We start from the raw sequence: 18,126 nt of genomic DNA, 5'->3' as shown, positions 1-18,126 counted from the left end.
ATTCTTTATTGGAGTCCCACTCGACGTCAAGAAACCTCTCTGCAGCCAAAGCTGGCCAAAATCATGCACAACTCCAAATCCATACTGACTATCAGTTATCACAGTCACTCTCAGATTCTCTCCAATTTTGCAAGCTTTTTTCAACACCACCAATTCAGCAACTTGTGCAGATTTCACTCCTTTCAATGGTGATGCTTCCATAACCTCTGAAACCTTGCACACTGCATATGCTGCACTCAGCACACCCTCATCATTCCTCAGACATGATCCATCCACAAACAGCACATGATCACTCTCAAGTAATGGAAGATCCCTTATGTCTGGTCTCGGTTTTGTACAGTAATCAAGCACATCCAAACAATTGTGATCATCTTCTGTCTTCACACCCACATTTTCAATATCCGGCAACAATGTCGCTGGAACCGCTACAGGGTCAAGTGTCGATGAGAAGTACGCAATAGGCCTCCTCAGCTGTCCATGCTTCTGAATTAACACTGAAAGTGCACATCCATTTCTCTCACTGCAGTACAACTCAAACTCCTTTTCATAGTCTGGCATACCCAAAGCAGGGGCTTCACACATTCTGCTCTTCAGCTCCTCAAATGCTGCCATTTGTTCTCCATCTAGTTCCAATGGGTCTTTTACCTCACTCTTTGTCAGCTTAATCAGTGGTCTTGCTATCAGAGAAAAGTTACTAATCCACTGACGACAATAACCCACCATCCCCAGGAACATTCTCACTTCCCTCTGGGTCGTTGGGGCCTTCATTCCCCTGATGATTTTGATCCTGTCATCAGTCACCTTTCTCAGACCTTTTTCAATATTGTGTCCAAGATAATGCACCTCTTTCTTGCAAAATTGCAATTTGGCTGGAGATACTTTTAACCCTCCATCTGCCAGATGATTCAGTAAAGCTATAGTATCTACTTCACAAGCTTCACGTGTCTTTGATGCCACAAGTAGGTCAAGTAGGTCATCAATATACTGCACTAGTACTGAGTTTTCAGGCATAATCAAGCTCTCCAATGATTTTTTCAATAACTGATTGAATATCGAAGGACTCTCTGTATACCCCTGTGGGATACGACACCATGCTAAAATACGCTGGCCAAACCTAAATGCAAAAATCGTCTGGCTGTCATGATGCAATGGAATTGAAAAGAAAGCATGACACAGATCAATCACTGTGTACCACTCAGCATCATGTGGAATCTGATACAAAATCACTGACGGATTTGGCACAATGGGACAACATGCCACCACAATTTTGTTAACTTTTCTCAAATCTTGTACAATCCTGAACTTCCCATAAGGCTTCTTTAGCCCCATTATCGGTGAGTTACACGGGCTACTCAGTAGTTCTCTCAAAACTCCTTGCTGAATCATTTTCTCAATTATAGGAGTTATTCCTTCAATTATTTCTGGTGTCATTTTGTACTGAGGAATGTTAGGATAAGTAATTCCCTCTTTCACTGAAATTTTCACAGGATCTACATTATTCATCAATCCCACATCCTCTCCAGTAAAATCCCAAACTGTCCTTTTCACTGTGTCTCTCAGCTCTTGAGGCAAATCCTCCGGATCAAACACAGCATATGCACCAACCATTTCACTCTCTCTATTTCCTAGAGTCATTCGGTACAAAACATCCTCATCTGGTGTTTCAAAAGCTATTCCATCCGGTGTACACAAAATTGTACAGTTCATCTTACATAACAGATCCCTGCCTAACAAGTTCACTGGACTAGTGTCACAGACAATAAATCTGTGCATGTCTGAAAATTTCCCTATTTGTACCCTTACTGGTTCAGTAAGACGTGTCTTGATTTGTGTATTGGCTACACCAACTACTTGGATTGCTTCATCCGAGAGAGGAAGATTTCTAATATCTGCTGACCTGACAGTTGATCTTGTCGCACCTGTGTCTACTAAAAAAGTAACACTTTCTTCATTTATTTTCCCATCTACAAATGGTCCTGCCTGGTCTATTTCTAGAGTTGCACCAAGTATGCACTCTTCCTCCTCTCTTCGGCACCGTCAATAATCACCTTCAGACTCACTCCCTTCATTCTTTAACAAGTACTGCTGTACCTGGTTAGAACACCTTTGTTTGTTTACCTGCTCATCATTGTAGAATCCTGAATCCTGATTGTACTTTTGTGACCCTCTATTCTGCGGCAAGGGCGGTTTTGGCTCTTGACTCTGCTGTCTCACAACCTTCTGTTGTTGCTGCTGTTGATTATTCCCCTCGTTCTGCACCTGTTGATTTAATGTTTTACCCTCATTATTCGCTAATGGTGGATTGGTACATTCAGATCTCCAATGTCCCAGTTGGCCACAGTTGTGACAAGGGAATTTCTTTTTGGCTTCCTCAAGATTCCCCTTTCCTTTCCCTGCATACCTGGGCCTATTCCCTGCATTATTTGCCTGTTCCACCAACTGTGCTTCTTGTCTTTCCGCAACCTTCACTTGTGCCCACATTGCTTTTTCTTTCAGCTTTCTCTGTTTTGCTTCAATTTCATCACTGAAGTACTTTGCATGTCTCAGAATCTCATCTATTTTCTTACTCTGCCAGTCCACTGTATGCTCACGAATTCTCTCACTAATCTCAGGTCTCAGGCCATATACAAATCTGTATACAAAATGACTCAAATCTTTGTCACCCAGGTGCTCATCCCCGCTGAATTGTTTAAAAGCCAGTATCAGCCTCTCATAAAAAGCATGAACTGATTCTTTTGCTTCCTGATGTGTTCGATCTATTTTAACCCAGTCTGTCTCTTTTGGAGGTACTTTACTTTTCAGGTATACAATCACCTGATCATACTTCCTCATTACCTCTGGATCTGGTGCTCCTGTTCTCTGATCTCTTGGATATTCCTCAGTAGGCCAACTTACAACTATTTTACACTCAGCCCACAAGTCTGCTGGAACAATTATATCAAACAGACTATTCAGGTCAATCCACAGCACTTTTGACAATTTCACAAACCTATCTACCTGCCTATACCACTCGACGGGCTTTTCTCTCAGTCGAGGGAAATCATTCGTAAATGATAAAATATCTTGTCTGGTCCATGGAACATGTACATATCCTCCTCCAGGTATTTCTCTCATAGGATAAGCATCCACTGTTTTCTCTTTTTCTCTCACAGGAAATGCTGAATAAGTCCTGTCCCCTGATTCTTCCCTTTTCTTGTACCACCTATCCTTCCACTTCTCTACATCACCCCATCTTCGCAACAATGCGACCATTTCCTTAATCTGTCCTGTTCTACCAGCACCATTCAGATTTTCAATGTCTTTATCCGTGAAATCCATCCTGTAAGACTTCTGCAGAGCTTTCACCTTATCAATGTCAACTCCCTGCTCATTCGCTACTGCTCTTAACATGTCATGTGTATTTCTTGCTCTCCAGGTGATGTTTTTGCACATGAATAACAGCTCACCATCATGATGATTTTTTAGAATTTCTGTAGGAACTGTCCCTGCAATAAGCTCCTCTAATTCTACACGTAACCTGGCCACATCAATTGCCTGTGAATCTTTATCCCTCTTTTGTAGGACTCTCATCCAATCATTCAAATCTTCAGCTGTTATTTCAGTAGTTTTTCTCACTGGAACCACTTTCTTCTGCGGTTCTAAAATCGGCATCCCTGAACAACTAGCTTCACTAGCATCCAATCTCGAATTAGACTGTACTTCTAATCCTTCACTACATGTGTCATGTCTGGATTGTCTCAGATCACTACTTTCTGTCCTTTTTCCTGAGTCTCCTGAAGGACCAACCAAACCTGTTATCTTATTCCCAACATATGGAATCACCAAACCATTTTCACCTGTCCTCTGCTTATCAAAAACAGGCATAACTGGACCTATGGTTACAGGCACTGTAACAGCTTCCAGATTCTTTGTCAGCTCTCTAATCTTTTCAGTCAGCTCTGATGTAGTTCTGGCTAATTCTCTCGTATTCTCGTCACCACATCGATTCTCTCTCTCCCTGAAAGGATTACCACTTCTTAACTCAGGTGTCACATTTTCTGTCTCAATGATACGCAATGTATCTCTTATCGGAGAAACAACTGGTGTGCTCTCTTCTGGTTCTGGTCTATATGGAGGTGGTCTCTTGTAAATCATGTCATTCAAGACCTCATCCTCATACTCATTAACTCCATATCTTTTCACTTCTGCCTCAGGAACCCTTTCCGCACCCTTCCTTTCTTCTCTCTCGTCAACTGTTCTCATAGGATATAATCCCTCTGACATGCTAGCATCTCGCCATCTCTTCATTCGATCATGATGAGTTTCACGATCATGCCTCCTTCCAAACATGTATCTGTAATTGCCTCCAGACCTCTGCTTTTCTCGCTCATGTACTTCCTCTTCCCAATCCACTAAAGCCTCAAACTGTGTCGGCCTTGGTCTCGGGTCAAGACACAACATCTTTTCCCGTAAATTTTTCAACACGGCTAGATTAAATGAACCATGTTCTGGGAATGCTAGGACACCATCTTCCCTAGTATACCTAACCCAATTCTCCAACCATATACAGGTATGATACCCATATCTCGCAGCCATGAAGGATGCAGGCGTTTTCGTTGGAGGTAACAATTCACCTTCTCTTGTTTTAACATCTTTATCCTTGTCAAACCATCGCTTTATTTTTCCGAACAAAGATTTTTTCTTTTTCTCTTCTTGGTAATATATTTTAACTTTTACCAAAACTTTCTAATCCCTTCCTTAATACAACTGTACAGTACGATTTTTCATCCAATAACAGCGCGACTCACACTAACGCACCAATCCTGGAGCGTCTACGTCACCAGAGTATAGAGTAACTACTTCCAATCCTTGCGCGGCTCACACCAACGCACCAATCCCAGCGCGAACACTATTCTGATCCAATATCCAATCAGAGCGCGGTCTGTTTGATGTCAGCAGTCGCTGCAGTCGCTCCTACTCCTGTCTCCTGTCACTCGTCTACCCCTCCTTTACAAAACTTCTCAGTAGACTTCGTGTCAAATTCTACAAAATCTATTAGTTACAACATATAAACATCTCCATTGTCTGCTTCGCTAACCACAGAATAGTAAAGAAAATCTATTTCACAAGAATCCCGTCTTTCACTCACTTCTGTTTCAGTACGGAATTAATACTCTCGTTGACACAGTAGCACATCCCTCTACTCTGCCCTTCTATCATGCATTCATTAACTGTTTCCTCTAGGACTGCTCCAAAGAGTTTTACAATCAACTAAATGCTCATACATTCACGCACAATCATACAAGAAAAATTGTAGTACATACACACAGAATTCTTTCCGAGAACAGCGAACAATCTGTCCCGCTACAGAATTATAACACACGTTAACCAAGCAGTATATACCTCTGCCCAGTCCTTCAAACAAGCTCAGAGAATACCTATTACTTCTCCCGCGATAAGCTTTAACGGTGAACCTTTCGGATCCCTGGAACTTAAGACCAGAGTTTCACAGATAACCTTCGCTACCATACGCACTCCTTTTATACCAGAAATATATTTCTAATAGTAACATAATACAATGTCACTGATTCCGAACCCAGACAATGTGACGCGCAACTTCAATTGTCACACGTTTTTCCTGCATACATACAGGACCAACAATCCCGTCTTTCCCGAGAGCAGTATATACTTCCCTCTGCCCTACTACGGAACTGCTACTAGCTCCCAAGTTCCAGAAGCACTACATATAACTCAATACGACGACTCCAACATATAGTATTAGTACATATACCAACATCAATCAATAATCAATAAATCAAAAGCCAATATACAAGCAATCTAATCAGATCAAGACAATCATCAAAACCATCAAATTCTGCTACCAGGAAATTGGTGCAGATTAGGGCATACAAATTCTCCCTACTTCCACGAATAGAGTAATTTCACAGATACACGCACATGCACTCATCATACACTTGGGCCCATTTCACTAACATATACTCGATTACTCTATTAGCGCTGAACCTGTGGAGAGAAAACTCCTAAACACCCTATATCTACACTGAGGCCAATAGGATCAGTTTGATGTTATCCTGAGTCATGATCTAAACAGCAATCTAAACACCAATAATCAAAATAGAGTACTCAATAATTGACAAGAAATAACCACCAACACTGTATTTAAAATTATGGTACTTTATCTAAAATTAGTCAAAGAAAATCAATCAAAGTAAATCATTATTCTCATAATTACCTATTCTAGCTAAATGTCATGAATGGGTCAGGACAGGTCTCTCAGTAGAAGTCTCCCGAGTCGCCGCCCTCACAGCATCGATCCTCACCAACGCAGGTTTGGGAAGAAGTGGCCTTAGACCCTCTCTAGGCTAACAATATTTATAATGAATTTTGCAAAATAAAGAAACATAAAATGTTCTAAACGTCCGCTGAACCGCTGAGCAGAGCGAGAAGGAAAGGATGTAGCATCGCTACATTTGAAAAATCTCCGCTCAGAAAATCACAAAAATAAAAAGACGGAAGAAGGAAACTCGTGTTTTACAAATGTTTCTTTTGCATTCACATTTCCTCGGAACCAGCGCTACAATCACAAAGTTCATTGTGGCTCCCTTGTCCTCCAAGGACACTTGGATATTCGCTCAGAGCTGCTGTCCTCACGGAAAACTTTTAAACCAGGCGAAGACAGTGGTCAGATGACTCTCGACCATGTTCAGCAAGGCCTTCTCATCAAAGTTCGACTACTCGAATGCAGGCTTTAAACGGCAGCCATTTTTAAATTAGGCCAAAACGTACCATCTTAATTAAAAGAGACAAAAACAACGTTACCACAGCATAGTGATTAAACAGTGTTAACCCCACTAATACCCTTATGTGTATGTAATTATCTAGCCTTTGCAACACAGAAAAGCATTAGTACACGACATTTCAAAAGCGTTTTGTGCTTTTAAACAAACACCACTCAGCAACATTCATTTAATTAAACCCGCACATCATTATTAAGCAATATTAATGCATCCCCACGTATAGTTTTCTCTTGTTAGTTCGTATTGGTTAATCAGAACATTTACACAAAACAAATAATTAATAGTTACAAATTAATATTTTTAATTTTTGACAAATAGACAAACCAGAGCTTAAAAACCCAATAGATTTTCAACAGAAAACTCTGCTCCAGCAATCACACGACAGAACTCTTAAAAATTGCCTTTAGAATTCTGATTGGTCTTTTCCAAAATTACTAAAAGTCTTTCTAGGGCCTTGCTTAAGTCCCATTAGAATTTTAGAAAAATAAAAGTCACTATAGTCGGGGTAGAGGATTAGAACTGTCAGGTTAGAATGTCTCAAACAAACCCAGCTGTTAGTGACAATAATAACATGGACCTGGTGGAGGAGCTCGACCTCACACCTTACTTACACTTGTCTTTCACTGAATTGAGGTCCTTATGCAAACTTAAAAATTTACCAATGGGTCTGCATCCAACCAAACTAAGGCCCCAGGAGCTCTTGGCTGAGTATGCTAAGGACCACCCATCTGAACATGGTGATGGCCAGTCAGATGAGGAAGGGGAAGCAGGGGAGGTGGACAATAACCCCCCATACTATTCCCTAGGGAGAAGAGGGCACCCATACCCTCCAATCCAAGGATTAGCATCTGGGCACCTAGAGACTACACAGGTGGCTCTGGTACCAGAGAGAACACTGGGGGACCCAGCAGTGAAGAGGTCAGCCTTTTAGCAAGGCTGGCCAAAAGAGTAGAGCTAGAGTCCAGGTTCCTGGCTCTAGAAAAGGAAAGGAGAGAGATGGGTTTAACACCCATCAATTGTGGCAGCAATAATAAAAACAAGGATAGGGAGGACACTTCTGAACCTAAAATCCCCAAAGGGATTGTCCCCGAGTTTGAGGAAGGTGACAACATCACCAAATGGCTCACAGCCTTTGAGAGGGCTTGTGAAATAAGAAGAGTAAAGAAACCTCTCTGGGGGGCACTCCTGTGGGAACTGTTCTCTGGTAACTGCAGAGACAGGCTTCTGACCCTCTTTGGGCCAGAGGCAGGATCCTATGACCTCATGAGGAAGGCTCTGATTGAGGGATTTGGATTCACTACTGAGGAGTATAGAATTAGATTCAGGGGGGCTCACAAAACCCAGACCCAGTCCTGGATTGACTTTGTAGACTTCTCAGTAAAGACACTGGATGGTTGGTTAGCTGGACATGGTGTGCAGGATTTTACTGGATTGTACAATTTATTCATGAAGGAACATATATTAAGTAACTGCACAAATGAAAAGTTTCATCAGCATTTTGTAGACCTAGGTCTAATTTCTCCCCAAGAATTGGAAAAAAGGCAGACCACTGGGTCAAGACTAGGGTGACTAGGACGTCCACTGGGAGTGACCAAAACAAAGGGGTCCCAAAGCCTCCCCAGTAGAAAGAGAGTGAACCCCTTGTGGGTAAAAGTAAGGAGTCCCAGGTAGCCCCCCAAAAACCTGACCAGGAGGGTGGGCCCAAAGACACCTTACAAACTAAACCAGGGTACCAAGGTAAGAGTTGGGATCCCAACAGAATATGGTGTTTCAACTGTCAGAAGTCTGGACACCACACCCAGGACTCTAGCTGTCCTAAACACAAGATCCCTAGTACAGCTCCAGGGGTGACTAGTGTAGCCCCAGGGGTTGCCAGTGTATCTTGGGAGGGAGGGTTCTCAGATGAGGAAGTCCTCCTAGCTTTCAACTGGGGAATGGGCCCAAGAAGCAAGCTGGAGATCCCAGAGGGGAGTAGACACTTCCACCACCTACTGGTGAATGGAATTCCAGCCACTGCCCTGAGAGATACCTGTGCCGGTCACACTGTGGTACATGACAGGTTGGTATTCCCACACCAGTATGTCCCAGGGGAAACAAGAAGGGTAAGGACTGTCCCAGGGGGAGTCACTGTTAGGCCTGTGGCTATAGTGTCCCTAGCCACAGCTGGGTCCCTTAGATGGAGAAAAGTGATAGTCAGTAAAAACCTCCCCCTTGATTGTCTCTTGGGAAATGACCACTTAGATGTGGAACTGAGCCAAAGAGAGGTGCTGGCCCAATGCCAGGCCTCGCCCAAAGAACCTGTGGGGGCTCAACCTGCATTCAGTGCAGCTGAGTCCCAAAAGAGTGAGAAGAAACAGGGTAGGAAAGGTGGGCAACTGTTAGCCACAGTTCCAGAGAGCCAGGGAGATTCTATCCCAGTAAGGGAAAACTCCAACAATGGCACTGGTACAGCCCCCCCCTAACCAACAACAAGGCCTGACTAGTCAGGCAACTGTCCAGCCTGAGTTAGTGGCTCCTCAGATGGCAGAACAAAGGGTGGAGAAGGGGTGTTCCCTACAAAGAGTAGTGACCCCACATCCTCCAACAGACCAACAGCCAGGACCCAAGGAGACCTATAAGATAGCTTCCTCACTTACCAGTCAGGAGCTAAGGGTGTGGTTCTGGACACTGACAGCTGTCAGCAGCCTCTGCTGGGTGTTAGCCTTCATGGCAGCCCTATCCTTGGCATGGTGGCCTAACCCCCTGCCAAATAGCAAGTCAGGCCCCCCCAGAGCTGTGGGTAACCTCTGTGGGTAAGCTGGGCCTAGCCCTGGCTAAGTTAGAAATTACAGAGGTATGCACCTCTAAACCCAAGATAAAAAGATGGGACAAGGACACTAAAAGACAAGGAGAGGAGCCTTGGGAGTTAGGTCCTGAAACTGATAAGACAGGCTAGCTCCCCAAAGGGACTAGCCTGGACAGAAGGATATAAGGCAGAGTAGGCCCTGAAACTTTCAAACCACTTCCCCAACTCTTCCTCGCCTGAAAGACTAGGTAGACTCTCCCAGCATTGGCAGAAGTCTCCTGGCCTTTGGGCCGGGGGGGGGGGGAGGGGGGTTTGGGCTTGTGTAAGAAAGTGGGTTTCTGTTGCAGTAACTCCCCCTTACTTGCCTAATAGCTGATGCACTTTTCCTTGTTGTGCCCTGGGCTCCTGCCAACCAGGTGCCCAGGGCCTGTGTTCCTTCCCTAACAAACTGCCTAACAGCCAGAACCCAAATTGGCAAACCCTGGCCACATGTCAGCCCCTGGTAAATGGTACCCTAGGTACCCAGGGCCTTGTGACCAGGGAAGGCCTCTAAGGGCTGCAGCACTCATTGTGCCACCCTTAGAGGCCCTGTACCCTAACACACACACACTGCTCTTGCAGGCTGAGTGTCTGGATACAAGACAAAACAGAGAGTCGACATGGCACACATCCCTGTGTGCCATGCCCACAATCTACACTGCCCTGGCATACATCAGCCACCCCTCTAGCTGGGTGCCCTATGCCAGTGGTGTGAGCACAGAGGCAGGAGCCCTGTGCCCCTACAGTACCCAGGTCCATTCCTGGGTCCTGTAAGTGCAGTGCTACCAGCTAAGAGTATATGGTGCTGGGAGCTTGTCAAACACGAACTCCACAGCACCATAATGGCAGCACTGAAGACTGAGAAGTTTGGTATCAAACTGCTCAGCACATTAAGTCCACACTGATGCCAGTGTGTGATTTAATGTAAAAAGCACCACAGAGGGCATCTTAGAGAGGCTCCCTGAAACCTAAACCTACAATCCACGTCTGTTCAGAGGCTGCCTAGGCTGCCACACAGCAGACATGTTGCTGGACCCCTGGATAGGAGAGCCCCTGCTCTCCTGGGTCTGCACAATGCACATCCTGGGCGAGGTGCTAAATCTCCTCCCCCAGGATGAGCAGGGGGAAGCTTCAAAGGCATGCCGCCTCTGTGAGCTTCCCCAGGCCACTGCAACCCCCCCACTCTGGCGGGAAGCTTGGCCGGAAACCCCAAATAAGGACAGGGGATGTGCCAGCCTGCCAACCCCACCCCTCAGGTGGGGGAGGCGAGGTGAAGCACATCTCCGGGCTCCCGCCATCTTGAAGATGGGAAGCCCTGCCCAATCAGGACTAGGTTCCTGCCCCCCTCCCACAGGAGAGAGGGAGGATAGGGGGTGTACCCACCCCAGGACAGGGACCCATTGGCCCCTGCCCTTAACCTACCTGTAACGCCCCTAAATCTAGTATTTAGGGGCACCCTGAACCTTCCTTCCCCAGATTCCAGATTCCAAACTACAAAGAAGAGCAAGAAGAAAGAAGTCCTGCCCTGCAGCTGCTAAAAAGAGGAAGACACCAACTGCTTTGGCCCCAGCCCTACCGGCCTGTCGACCCTCGAACCTGCTCCTGCTCCAACCCGGCATCTCTTGTGGCCAGCAACCTCACACACCCCGGAGGAACTGGCTACCTCTTGGCTCTAAGCCCCTGGGACTCCCATGAGTAGAGGCTCTACTCAAAACCTACCTCTAATCCCTGGCAGCAGCCCGGAACCGCGAACCCAGCACACTCTGCACCAGCCAAGCCTGGCCAGTGCCGGAGTGAACAAAGACCCTGAGGATGACCCCACGGCGACTGTGACCCCGAGTCCGGCACCCAAGGACCTCCCTCGATACTCTTGAAGAAGCCTGCAGCCTCAGAACAAGGTGCCCCCCCAACCGCGGTCAACAGAGGGTAAGATTTCCTGACACCAAAAGGCACCCCTGCACACGGTGCCCCACGGCCCCCTGTGCCCAATCCCGGGGTACCTACCTATCCTCCAACTACCCAACTTACCTCTCTAAGTGGTGGTGGCACCTGAAGAGTCCTCGTCCCCGAGCTTGCAGTCTTTTTCTAAACCGGAGATTTCCCATTGAAATCAATTGAGCGCCCGACGGCTCAAAAGCACTCTGCACCCAGCCGCCCGAGTGGCCCTGGCAGTGAAAACTCTACACCTACCCACTTCCCCACTTGCCCTGAGTAAGTGACCAGGAGCTCAGCTCCCACAGCCGCGTGGCTTGCCAGTCAGCAGCCACCAACCAAGGCCCCCCTATCCCTCATAGGATAACATTGGGCCTAACTCTCTCTGCACCCAGCCGCCCTAGAGCCGCTGAGGGTGAACCAACTTTTCCTTCCTGACCCTGGGGGACCCCTGAGTCTATGCCCAGAACCTCAACTCTGCCAGTCGAGTACTTACCCTTAAACCGCAAACTCTATTTTCCTCATAGGGTAACATTGACTGGCTTTTTCCTGAAATTTCTTCTAAGTGTGGACTTTTCAAATCTTAAACTATTCACCAAACATCAGCCGAGTAACGAAAACGAAATTACTCACCTGCTCTTAGGTGAGCTCCCAGTGCTGGATCTTGGTGCCCAGCACTGACTCTGAAAAATACTTACAACTGTACTAACCCTTAACTCAATTTTCTTCCATAGGAATCCATTGACTGTTTATGTGTGAAATTTCTTCTAAGTGTCGATTTCTGCAATCTTTAAATAGTCTTCAAAAATCGTATAATATCTGAAAACGTAATTACTTACCTGTTTTGGATAAAGGTCCCAGTACTGAGTCTAGGCACCCAGTACTGGATTACAAAAGTAACGAGAACCTACTGTACCTATAACCTGAATTTTCTTCCATAGGGAATCATTGCATGTTTCTTTTGAAATATTTTCTGTCAACTTTTAAAATAGCTAAATATTGTTTAAAAATCAATACAGTAATTAAGTCGACTTTCATCACTTGATTCTGAGTACTGACCCAGGACTGAATCTAGCATCCAGTCCTGGAATTCCAAAAGTAATCTAAAAAGTAATCTGTTACAAAGAACCTGAATTTACCATTGAGCTCAATGTATTGTTGTGTTTAAAAAAAATAGAATTGCCTACAGCAACCCCTTGTAACTGTTTACAAAAGTTTATTGCATTTTGCAAAAGTATTTATATAAAACATCTCATGCTGAGAAAGTATATTTTAAATCCAAGTGTTGGTTCTAAAATAAAACAAGCATATTTTTTTTAAATATAAATCATTGGCCTAGAGTTCAGTTATTGAGTGTGTGAGACCATTTGCTGACTGAGTGTGTACAACAAATGCTTTACACTGTCCTCTGATACTGCCTTACTGCTCGACCAAGCTACCACTTTAGAGAGTAAGGTTATATCTAACTTTAACCTCTGTCAAACCCTGGGGGACTGTGGACTCTGTACACCCTGTACCTATTAGGGAACAGTATATACAGAGCCACTTTCTCACAACATGCAAAAATTAATTTAATTGAAGATACTTAGCTCGGCCGCAGCAGCAAAGAAAGAGAAAGGGCTATGGTGATGTTGACTATATAGGGAAGCATGACCCCTGTGACTGAATGGGACTTATGGTATATGCAGTTTAAAGTTTTAAGTGTTTTGTTTGGCTGCTGTGAATTTAACAGTAAAGAAAGAGAAGTATAATCCGAAGCCTCCTTTCCTGACAAAGAACTGAGATGCAGTACACCACAATTTATGTCTATGATGTGCAAAGTTGTTGGACAGTCCTCCTCGTCATGTCTGTGTGCCTTCTTTAGTGAATCCAACCAATGCAAAGTAAAAAACGGACTAATTGCAAGCATACATATTCCTCCCATGCCAACACTTTACAACTAAAACATGGGAAATTTGGGGGGGGGGGGGGATCATTTACTTTCTTCATTGACATTTATTGAAGCAGAGACAAATTCAGGAGGAAGACAACTTAAATTAAGCCATTGTGACTTTATAAATAGGGAGTCTCCCACTTCAACCGGGTCTGTTAGCATGTATGCTATTCTAATCATAATCCACTTTGCAAATAGCATTTTTTTGCTTTTGTTTCATTCTAACACATATCATCACCAAACCTACCAAAGATTTAAATGTCCTCTACAAAGCCAAAAAACATATACCCCTTTTCTACATCCCTTTCCAACCCTTCACCCCAACCCCATGGACCTGTGCCAATGCATTTCCATCAGCTCTGCCAAGTAAAATGCATTCAGGGGTCAGACTAAGACATTTTTGTGCTGGTGTCCACATCCCTGCACTAAAATGCATTAATCACACATTTATAGCTCCTTGACATCACCCCACGAAGCACCTTAACAAGGCTGCAGTTGTGCATTTAAGGAGCCAGCGTGCGCTGCCGATAGCACTGTGCTGCCCAGAGGGTAGCCTGTAGTGTCAGAAGATCCGGGCATCTTCTTATATTCTGTATTGGAGTTAGTCCAACCCTAGAATGTGAATGATGTAATATGACTTGTTATGTTGTATGCCTAGCGTGGGGGTTCTGAACTGGTTGGTTGATGCTGGCTGGTGAGGGAAGAACACGTTTATAGCATCCTACCAGCCTAGGCACTCGCCAATAAGTATGCCACACACGGAGATTAGTTTTACACGTCTTTATTCCATTGTGTGTAAGTCAAAACTCAACATTCTAAGACTACCTTCAACCCATCTCTCTAATACTTACGCCATAGGCCTACAATATACAGCGGGAACCAAAAGAGTTCCAGCGTTCTTTTATTACAAGACATTAAGTGCTCCTTTCTGTTAAATAAAGAGTCACAACTTTCAAAAATAGATAAATAAATAAATACATAGATACACAAGCAATTACAATTCTTCAATTAAGCGTTGTGGCACCTGAATCACACGTCCTGGTTTGGGTCACTGGAAACCGTGAACTGGCAGTGTCAGTGATCTGCACAGATGAGGTGGAATTATCAGTTGTAGTCGAGGTGCATTAAAAAAGTATGGGAACTGTGATGCTGCATGCAAGGGGGCGGGGTGAGTGAACGTGTGGGTGTGTTTCAGTCTTCCACCTTCCGGTATCTACATATAAAATAACGCACAGCTTAAATGAACATTAAATACAAGTTATGCTAATCAGTGGGAAATGTTGTTTATTACTGGAACTTTAAAGAATTGTGCTGCTTTCGGCTGCAAATATAGCATTGTTTGTTGACCTATCTAAAGTAAACCACTAAACATAACACAGTAACTTACACAAAGCAACATAACACTACAATTAAAACAAGACCGCACATCACAAGAACAGGCAAAACAGAACGCAGCGCAAAAAGAAAAATACAACAAAACAAAAATCACATTTAAAAAATGCAGCACAAGACAGCAGCAGAATAAAACAGAAGACATCACCAGCACAACAAAATGCCACAAGGCAAAAGTGCAATTATTCAGATGTACTTTAAAATGTACCATTTTGTACATTGTTTTAAATTTTGCTCAGTGAAGGATCCCCACAACCATCTATTCCAGTCACACTCACTCATTACGCCCACCACTTTCAAAAGTCACAAGCAACCTCTGTGTCTGACCTCCCTCGTTTTCACAGCACAGGAGACCCTCTGCTTTTAATTTCAACTGAAGCATTTCAGCTGTCGGAATGAATCACCGGCTGTCTTTTGCTAAAAAGTAGGGGAACAGGTTTTCTAAAATTAAAAAAGTTTGGGCACGATGAGCCCCGCAGACCATCCTCCCCCACTTAGACCACTGATCTAGAGTTATCAACAGTCTGTGTATATCCAGTCTTGACATTAACAGCGATGTTTGGTGCGGGATTGGTCACATGTCGAAAAAGAGGGAAATCTCTTTTAAGGGGCTTCCCAGGAAGCTGGTCAGTCACCATGTGTCCTTTGGTTGTGTTGATAGAAAAGGGTCCAACCTCAAAAGGAGCATCAGATTTCCTTCTTTTGTATTAGCTAACCAGCACTCCAACTCCTCTTAAAAAAGTGATGTCCTTTGCATGACGTCGTCGGTCAGCATACATTTTCATCTTCTGGTTGCAACCAAAGTCTGTAGTGTGAATGTCTGCCTCGGTCTTAGATCTGAAATTGGTCCATTGGGGTAGCTTGGTCGTCATGGCTCTTCCAAACATAAGAGAAGCAGGGCTTTCCAATGCCGTTCAGTGAGGGGCCGAACGATAAGCTAGAAGAGTACTGTTTAAAATAGCTTTGAGATCTAGCTTCTCCAATGCAGCACGCTGAACAGCTTTCTTTAGAGTACTCATAAACCGTTGTACCAGGCCATAGACCTGGGGCCAAGGAGGAGTGTTTTTTTAATGCTTTATATTGAGGTGATTTAGAAAGTCTTTAAATTCTCGACTATTGAACGGTGGGTCATTGTCAGACTTTAGTACTGCAGGTTCACTCCATGTATCAAAGATGCCATTTAGTTTTTGAATTAGCTTTTCATGTGTAGTGAATAAAAGGTATTTCACTAATGGGAAATGGGATTATTCATCTATAATAACTAGAATATGATGTCCATTCTCAAGAGAAACAAAGAAATCAATAGCAATTTTCCGCCTAAGCATAATGTGACAAATCTGACATATTCAAAGGGTGCTGAATGACTTGAGATGAAAGACAGTTGCATATCTGACAAGTCTTTCATTCTTTTTTGAACGTTTTGTCGATATATGGAAACCAGACTCAATCACGGGGAGCTCTTGGTTGCAACTAGTCCTCGATGCCCCATCGGGGTGACATCAATTACTTGTTGCCGTAGACTCTCAGGTATAAAAATTTGTATCCCTCGAAGAATGAGGCCTTCTTGGGTCACTGAATGTTCATCTCTTACATTTTTGAACTTCAAATACTCATTGTCATTAGTGAAAGGTTTGAAGTGCTGGTTCCATGACATATGAGCAATAATATCTTTTAATCTTAACATATCCCTATCTTGGCTCGTGGCAGTGTCAATTTGTTCCAAAGATATGGCAGCTGGCGTGCTCGATTTCACAACAAAATTGATGTAGGTCTCCACTGTCTTAAATGGGGTACAAGGGCATTGTAAGGGCACTCTTGAAAAATAATCAGCTGGATTCTGCACTTACCCTAGATGATGAATATTCATATAGTTGTATTCTTGTAGCCTCAATTCCTAAATTTCAATTGGAGGAGGCAATTTGGCTTTTGGATTGCCAAATACTGTCAACAGTGCATGATGATCAGTCATAACAGTGAAAGGCTTTCCGTACAAGAAAACATGGAAATATTAACAATCCCAAACCACTGCCAAATGTACTTTCTCAGGTTGTGAGTAAGCCTGTTCTGTTTGCGACAGGCTCTTACTAGCATATGGCACAATATGTCTCTGGACATTTCGCTGTCGCTGTGCAAGGATTGCATCCAACCTAACATAGCTAGCGTCAACTACAAACTCAGTATGTAGCTTGAGATCAAAGTAGGCCATTTCAGTGGCACTCTCAATGGCTTGCTTGATGTTTTGGAAGCTCTTCTCATACTCTCGTGACCAATGAAAAGATACGTTCTTGTTTGTGAGTTCTAGTAATGGTGCACTACCCGTAGCAAAGTCTTGTAGGTATCTTAAACAGTACTTGGCCAGTCCACAAAAGGATCGTAACATAGAAATGTCTTGTAGGGAATTTGCAGTAGACAATGCTTGCACTTTTGCCAGGTCCGGTTTCATACCTCCATCAAAATGACATGCCCACAGAATTTCATGTGGAATTCACACTTGTCGGCATTCAGAGTTATGCCTGCATTGGTCAACATACAGCATACTTGCATGAGAGCTTTGTCATGATCTTTCAGTGTGGCTCCAAAATCTAATATGTCATCACTATAGTTAAATACATTTACTACAGGCTGTATGAGACATCGAAGGACATCTTGGAAAAGTTCTATAGCAGAGGATATACCAAAACTCAATCACTTATAGCGGAACAGACCAATATGAGTAGTAAAGGGTGCAATGTACCAGGATATTTCTTTAAGCTCCACTTAGTGATATCCTTTAGTTAGGTCGAGTCGGGAGAATAACTTTGCACCACTCAGTTGAGTTATCATATTAGCAATGTGCAGACCTGGATGTCTCTCTGTCTCTTAATGGCTTTGTTAGCCTGAAGCATATCAACGCATATGCATACAGCTCCTTCATTTTCTCTTTTGCGCACTACTACAATGGAAAAAACCCATGGTGTTGGACCAGTGGAGCGTTCAATAATCTCATGTTTAAGCAACAAATGAAGTTCCTTTTTAACAGTCTCTTGCAAGTGAAGCGCAATTCCTCTGTATCTTTGAGTCCCGCATCGCCGTGAGGGGCTTTGAATTGCTGATAAACGCTGTTGCATCTGGAGGAACTGCGGGAGGAACCGGGTGTTGCCGCTGGTGAAGTGAGGCTGGTGCACGGGACTCCATTGACCAGGAGTCCGTGCGTGGCCCCAGGTGCGCTGCTGCCCGCCCACCCGCCCACATCCCTTGAAAAAAGCTTG

Source organism: Triturus cristatus, chromosome 2_1 (genome assembly GCF_964204655.1).
Source record: "Triturus cristatus chromosome 2_1, aTriCri1.1, whole genome shotgun sequence".
In the NCBI taxonomy this organism is placed as follows: domain Eukaryota; kingdom Metazoa; phylum Chordata; class Amphibia; order Caudata; family Salamandridae; genus Triturus; species Triturus cristatus.
This window is presented reverse-complemented; position numbering follows the sequence as displayed.